This window comes from Corythoichthys intestinalis, chromosome 1 (assembly GCF_030265065.1).
Source record: "Corythoichthys intestinalis isolate RoL2023-P3 chromosome 1, ASM3026506v1, whole genome shotgun sequence".
NCBI lineage: Eukaryota > Metazoa > Chordata > Actinopteri > Syngnathiformes > Syngnathidae > Corythoichthys > Corythoichthys intestinalis.
In genome coordinates this window covers 39,507,205-39,513,228 of record NC_080395.1, presented here as the reverse complement: position 1 = coordinate 39,513,228, position 6,024 = coordinate 39,507,205, and the positions used below count along the sequence as shown (strand labels likewise).

General features: G+C 41.0%; 1 long non-coding RNA gene across 1 annotated transcript in view; it reads left to right on the top strand.

Moving 5' to 3' along the window:
• Nucleotides 1–6,024, top strand: part of LOC130913715 (uncharacterized) — a 33,573-nt gene that overhangs the window by 11,671 nt on the left and 15,878 nt on the right. The window lies entirely within an intron of this gene.

Genomic DNA, 6,024 nt, shown 5'->3' with positions numbered 1-6,024 from the left:
AAGAAAGACAGAAGTCTAGTTAATATGATTAATACACAATCGTTCGTGACCTCTTGCTTTTTGCAAGTTACCCTTTTAATGCCTATGTAAATAGGCAACGTACCGGAAAAATGACACTACTCTCATGTACCAAAAAAAGGGTGATTTAGACCTCAAGATTTGTTTTTCCCAGCCAAAAAGTTGAGAATGAATAATCATTAAATAATAATATTAAATGCAAGTTATAATCACGGTAGAACATCTCTGCCTCAGCAGACCATGCAGCAGCTGAAGGACAGAAAGAGGCTGCAGAAAGAACTATTCACGCAGACACTATATGATAAAGTAGGGATTTTCCTTATAATTCTAACACCAGTTAAACATAACCTACTAACGTGCACAGTACCAATACATGCCATAGAAATTAAAGTTAGCAAGTTGTTGATCAAAAAGTCCTGTTAAAAGATTGAATTCATTAATTCGTCCAGTCATTCATTTTTGGGCTAACAATAATAATAATAAAAAAAAAAAGATGCATAAAACTTGTTGGTGAATTCTTTCAAGATAAAGCGAGGTGTATTTTTGTTTTATTGGTACATCTAGATGCACTTTATTAAAATTTCCAACAGAATCATAAGGTCCTACTGTATTTTAGTTTAGTATTTTAACTTGCAGACCTAGGCCGAGAATCACTGCTCTACGGAAGATACGACACACTAAAATACTACACACATGCAATGTATGGGGAAATGGGCAGTTATTGTTTGGAGGCTAATGTTCTGAGTTCAGATCCTTTGCAGACAGGTGATCTTTGCGGCATGAATGCATGTTACTACTCCTGAATGTGACCTTTCAAACGCAATGGACCTGTCAGCTGAACGGGAAAGTAATTAGGCCTATGACGTCTTTTCCCACACGGTCCTTTTCATAGTCTATAGGGTTCCCCCACCCCAGTCTTCTCCCACTTTTTGAACAAAGCAGCTCATTACAATTTGTGAGGATCCAGCATCTTTCTCAACCAGTTTGACCAGTAGAGGAATGGTGGACTGGCTACTGTCCGCCCCCTACAAGAGGACACAGGATCTCCTCACATCAGCACAGAGACACGTTTGTTTCACAAGGGGCTTACTGTCATTTTGTGTTATGGCTGTACTATGATGGTTATGTTTTATTCAACAGAATGTGAATAGTTTGATCATGAGAACACAGAAGGACAGCATCAGAATGACCCCCAAGACTTTCCATGTGGAATCTGCTTTGGCCCTTTATTGCAGTAAATGAGGAAACTAATTTGGATAACGGGCATGTTAACCCCTTATGGGGTCACTATGTTTTGGTAATAATAAAAACCTCAAAAGGCCCGAAGTCTACTTATGTGGACATGACATTTTGGGTTATGTAAGCCGCAATATTTAGTTTGGCCTCCATGGCTCAAAATGCCATGTCCACATATGTGGACTGCAGGTCTTAATTATCATTATATACTGTATATTAGTGTTGTATCGGTCGCGAACGATTCGTTCTTTTTGAACGAATTGTTTGGGTGAACGAGACCGAACTAATCACCATCTGCACTGATTCGTTCTATGAAGTTGGTGGCGCTTGTTCGCTGCGTGGGAGGGCGTTGAGCAAGCGGCAGCGTCTTCTGACATCGCACACGACCAATCAGACGCCAGCCTCATCGCGGGCAGGGGAGGGAGCGGAAACAGAATCATGGCGTATGTCACTCATTTCCACGTGTGGCCAATAAGCAGCCAGCGTGCAGGCAGGGGGGAAAGACTGAGTTTTGTCACTTCCCGTTCAGTGATTCGGTCCTCCGGTTCCTGACCTAGCTTGCTGCTAACTTGACTTTCCAGTAATGACTATGCGGTGAACGAGTCATAAAATGAAAGGAAACGACTTTGTCACATATTTGTTAACGTGGAGCCTATCAAATGCTGCTCAAAAAGACAAAAACACCACACAAATCTAGCGAGCATGGTTTAGTGTTCTACTTTTCTCAACAGACTCGGGACTGTGCCTATGACGATATACTATCAAATTTACAGTAATTTAAAACACGCGTAGCTACGAGGCAAGCAAAACCTGAGCTGCGGTCGCGTGACGGCAGTGAAGCGGGCAGAGAACTGTCACTATATGGAGGCTTCATGGCAGCGATATGTACCTCATATGTGCACAGAAAAAAAATAATATTTAGTATGATCACCATAATACTGATTTGCAATGAAACTGTATATACATGTCAATTTTTTCCGAGTGTTTTTTTTTTTTTTTTTTTCGTGTCAGAGGGTGTCGGTTGGTTTGACAAATTATGTCAATCCGTCCATCATGTGCTACTCAAGCGCCCCAAAAACAAAGCGCGCGGACACGGGAGATGTCGCAATATGTCTACATTTTTCTTAACAGACTAATGAGAGTAGAAAGGCGAAATCATGAAGCAAACAATTATTTCTCGTCAGCATTTGACGATCTGAGATGCGGGGACGACAGGGGAGCTGACCGGATTATTTTATTTATTAATACCAGTGCAAAAATTCAAAACGATCATCTTAATAATAAAAAACAAAAATACAACAGAGCGAGAGGTTAATATGATGTGTTGGCCGTTCCATAATTAGAAATAAAACTTTCGATTTATTTTTATTTTCGTGACAGCAGGCATGCCGCGTTGGCTGTTAGCAGCAGCATTGTATATGTGAGCAAGATCATGCTAAAGAAAGTCCGTGCGCCCCCGACCCCAAACCCCGACTTCCCCCTCAAAAGGAAAATGTTTAACCGTGTCCTAATTCGAAATGCAAGCACGAGCCATGACTTTGAGCCCATAGAACTAGGACAGACGACGCGGAAGTTCTCCCTCGCTTTTGCAGCAGCGGGAGGGAGACGAGGCTGTCTCTGAGAGCAGAATGATATCGCCTGTCACTCATTTCTGAAACTACGACGAGTGGTCAATGTGCAAGAGAGGGAGGGACCAAGCAATGTCACTTCCCGTTCAGTTATACTGCGAAGCGGTCTTTGGTGATTCGTTCGGCAACGTCACTTCCCGTTCACTAACCGAACGATTCATTTGGGTGGGGAGGGAGATGAGGGGGGCGAACGATTCGTTGAACGATTCGTTTGAACGAATCGTTTTACTGAACGAACCGGAATGGATTCGTTTACTCAAGTGAACGACAGATCCCGTCACTACTGTATATATGTACTGTATATATACGTATATATGGCGGAAAACAGTCAGGTGACTTGAAGTTCTGCTCTGAGACCCCCAATTTGGCCAAATTTTAAAATTGTCCTATATGCATGTGCGATGAATCATTGGAAAGCTTAAAATCCCAATTTTCTGGGGGAAGAAAAATTTTGAACAGGCGTGCATTTTCAATTTTTTTTTTTTAAACAGCAAAACCCTAACCGCAGGTGAAAGCACACGAGAGCATAATTAAAGACGCCATAATTTTAATGAGATACTATCGTGTACTTACCTTGTTTCGATCCAAAAACTCCATGTAGCATGTATCACCAAGTGTCAAGACAAAAGATGTGAATGGCCACAGCCAGATTTGGGGGGGATTTTCTGGGTGAAATATGATAATATACAGTGCCTTGCAAAAGTATTCGGCCCCCTTGAACCTTGCAACCTTTCGCCACATTTCAGGCTTCAAACATAAAGATATAAAATTTTAATTTTTTGTCAAGAATCAACAACAAGTGGGATACAATCGTGAAGTGGAACAAAATTTATTGGATAATTTAAACTTTTTTAACAAATAAAAAACTGAAAAGTGGGGCGTGCAATATTATTCGGCCCCCTTGCGTTAATACTTTGTAGCGCCACCTTTTGCTCCAATTACAGCTGCAAGTCGCTTGGGGTATGTTTCTATCAGTTTTGCACATCGAGAGACACATTCTTGCCCATTCTTCCTTGCAAAACAGCTCGAGCTCAGTGAGGTTGGATGGAGAGTGTTTGTGAACAGCAGTCTTCAGCTCTTTCCACAGATTCTCGATTAGATTCAGGTCTGGACTTTGACTTGGCCATTCTAACACCTGGATACGTTTATTTTTGAACCATTCCATTGTAGATTTGGCTTTATGTTTTGGATCATTGTCCTGTTGGAATATAAATCTCCGTCCCAGTCTCAGGTCTTGTGCAGATACCAACAGGTTTTCTTCCAGAATGTTCCTGTATTTGGCTGCATCCATCTTCCCGTCAATTTTAACCATCTTCCCTGTCCCTGCTGAAGAAAAGAAGGCCCAAACCATGATGCTGCCACCACCATGTTTGACAGTGGGGATGGTGTGTTCAGGGTGATGAGCTGTGTTGCTTTTACGGCAAACATATCGTTTTGCATTGTGGCCAAAAAGTTCAATTTTGGTTTCATCTGACCAGAGCACCTTCTTCCACATGTTTGGTGTGTCTCCCAGGTGGCTTGTGGCAAACTTTAAACGAGACTTTTTATGGATATCTTTGAGAAATGGCTTTTTTCTTGCCACTCTTCCATAAAGGCCAGATTTTTGCAGTGTACGACTGATTGTTGTCCTACGGACAGACTCTCCCACCTCAGCTGTAGATCTCTGCAGTTCATCCAGAGTGATCATGGGCCTCTTGGCTGCATCTCTGATCAGTTTTCTCCTTGTTTGAGAAGAAAGTTTGGAAGGACGGCCGGGTCTTGGTAGATTTGCAGTGGTCTGATGTTCCTTCCTTTTCAATATGATGGCTTGCACAGTGCTCCTTGAGATGTTTAAAGCTTGGGAAATGTTTTTGTATCCAAATCTGGCTTTAAACTTCTCCACAACAGTATCTCGGACCTGCCTGGCGTGTTCCTTGGTTTTCATAATGCTCTCTGCACTTTAAACAGAACCCTGAGACTATCACAGAGCAGGTGCATTTATACGGAGACTTGATTACACACAGGTGGATTCTATTTATCATCATCGGTCATTTAGGACAACATTGGATCATTCAGAGATCCTCACTGAACTTCTGGAGTGAGTTTGCTGCACTGAAAGTAAAGGGGCCGTATAATATTGCACGCCCCACTTTTCAGTTTTTTATTTGTTAAAAAAGTTTAAATTATCCAATAAATGTTGTTCCACTTCACGATTGTGTCCCACTTGTTGTTGATTCTTGACAAAAAAATTAAATTTCATATCTTTATGTTTGAAGCCTGAAATGTGGCGAAAGGTTGCAAGATTCAAGGGGGCCGAATACTTTTGCAAGGCACTGTAACAAGGCAAGGCAAGGCAAGGCAAGGCAAATTTATTTATATAGCACAATTCAACACGAGGCAATTCAAAGTGCTTTACATCACATGAAGATCATAAAAATCACATTTAAATCAATACAACGTAAAAACCAAGACAAAAGATCGCATTTAATCACAAACAGAATTAAAATAAATAAATAAAAATAAAACAGAAATAAAATAAAACAAAAACTACTACTACTAATAATAATTGAAATCAGCAAATGGAGATAAGCACAAGAGGAATAGAAAGCAGGTAGACTGAAATATATAGCCAGTTATGGATATGCAGTGCTAAACAAAAGCGTTTTTAGCCCTGATTTAAAAGAGCTAACAGTTTGAGCATACTTCAGACGTTCAGGTAACTTGTTCCAGAGGTGAGGAGCATAATAACTAAATGCTGCCTCACCCTGCTTTGTTCTTGGTCTTGGAACATGCAGAAGACCGGTTCCAGACGACCTTAGGGGTCTAGATGTCTCATAGGAATCTAACAAGTCAAGCATGTATTTTGGTCCAAGGCCATTAAGTGTTTTGAAGACGAGCAGTAGTATTTTATAGTCTATCCTTTGACTCACTGGAGGCCAGTGTAGTGATTTCAAAACCGGTGTAATGTGGTCCAGCTTCCTTGTATTTGTGAGGACTCTGGCTGCAGCATTCTGTACTAGCTGAAGCTTCCTGACTGATTTTTTTATCAAGACCTGTAAATATACCGTTGCAATAGTCCAATCTGCTGAAAAGGAATGCATACATAAGTTTTTCCATGTCTTGTTGAGTCAGAAGCCCCTTAATTCTGGTTATATTTTTTAGG